This window comes from Cynocephalus volans, chromosome 4 (genome assembly GCF_027409185.1).
Source record: "Cynocephalus volans isolate mCynVol1 chromosome 4, mCynVol1.pri, whole genome shotgun sequence".
In the NCBI taxonomy this organism is placed as follows: domain Eukaryota; kingdom Metazoa; phylum Chordata; class Mammalia; order Dermoptera; family Cynocephalidae; genus Cynocephalus; species Cynocephalus volans.
Window position 1 is genome coordinate 47,594,115 of NC_084463.1, and position 1,789 is coordinate 47,595,903.

At 43.3% G+C, this 1,789-nt stretch overlaps 1 pseudogene; it reads left to right on the forward strand.

Moving 5' to 3' along the window:
* Window positions 1–352: 352 nt before the first annotated feature.
* LOC134376097 (ras-related protein Rab-12-like) lies at window positions 353–1,203 on the forward strand (annotated as a pseudogene).
* Window positions 1,204–1,789: the final 586 nt, after the last annotated feature.

The window sequence follows — 1,789 nt, forward strand, 5'->3', positions numbered from 1 at the left end:
TAACTCAAAAAAAATAAAAAATAAAAGACTCAAAAATTAGAAAGGGAAAAGGAAAAATTACAACTGATGCCAAAGAAACACAAAGAATCATTAGAGACTATAACAGCCATACACCAACAAAACTGAAAACCTAGAGAAAAAAGGATAAATTTCTGGGCACACACAAACTACCAAAGACTGAACCAAGACGACGCAGAAAACTGAAACAAGTCCAATAACAAGCAACAAAACTGAAGCAGTAATTAGCAGTCTCTAGAAAGAAAGGCCTAGGACCAGATGGCTTTACTGCAGAAGCCTACTAAGCCTTTAAAGATGAATTAAGGCCTGAGCTTCTTGCCCCTCCTCGTCCGGGATGCTGCTGCAGCTGCTGCAGAGCAGTTGCTTACCTTCCTCTTCTCTCGGCAGTGGCAGTGGCGACCACGGCGCGTGGAGCCAGTGGGTGGCACAGCTGCAGCTTGGAGCCCGTGGGACGCCAGGGCCTCTGGGGGGTGGACCGGGGGTGGAGGTGGCCTGGGCGCGAGCTTCCCGGCGCTGTTGGGTGGCCAGGCCCGCCCGAGGAAGCAGGCCCCCAGACAGGCTGACTTCAAGCTGCAGATCATCATCATGGGCTCCCGCGGCATGGGCAAAACCAGCCTGATGGAGCGCTTCAGCGATGATACCTTCTGCGAGGCCTTCCACGAAGCCTGCAAGTCCACCGTGGGTGTTGACTTTAAAATCAAAACTGTAGAGCTAAGAGGAAAGAAAATTAGATTACAGATCTGGGACACAGAGGGTCAGGAGAGATTCAACAGCACTACCTCAGCTTATTACAGCAGTGCCAAGGGAATCATATTAGTACGTGATATCACAAAGGAAACATTTGATGATTTGCCAAAATGGATGAACATGATTGATAAATATGCTTCAGAAGATGCAGAACTTCTCTTACTTGGAAATAAGTTGGACTGTGAAATGGACAGAGAAATCACCAGACAGCAGAGTGAAAAGTCTGCACAGCAGATCACAGGCATGCCATTCTGTGAAGCACGTGCCAAGGATAACTTCAACGTGAAGGAGTATTTCTGAAACTCATCGATGACATTCTGAAAAAAAATGCCTCTGGATATTTTAAGAAATGAGTTGTCCAATAGCATCCTCTCATTACAACAAGAGCCCGAAATGTCCCCAGAACTGCCTCCACCATCACATGTTGGGTGCTGTTGATTTGCTACTTTGGAGACAAAGTGGAAACAATTCCTGGGAGAGAGGAAAGTTCTATTCTGCACTACAATCATTTTGAGAATTTCTTTTCCCACTTTGTAATCCAAGTCAGAGCTAGACATAACTTGTAAATGCGCAAAGATGCAATCCTGGGTAATTTTTGTTTCTTTTTGTTTTTTAAAAGACGTGACTGGTAAGGGAATCTTAACCCTTGACTTTGTTGTCAGCACCACTGTCTGCCAAGTGAGCCATGGGCCGGCCCAAGTTTTGGTTTTAAATTACATATTTCCCTCCAAAATATTACATTTCATTCATCACCCCAGTGTCTAGTGTACATACACTGGGAAACTCAGTACTTCTAATATGAAGAGTGGGAGAAATAGAAGATATAACGATTCTTGAAATAAATAATAGTCCTTGTTAATCATATTATCAGGACAGAAGATACTCTGAAAAGAGAACATGGTGCTCTGCTTATTGTTCTAAAAAAATTTTGTGATAATAAAGAATTTTTGGGAAAAAAGCTATCTGAAGTGCTTTTTCTTTATTCACAATATATTATCCCCAGCAGTAGCATCTTTGAAGTATT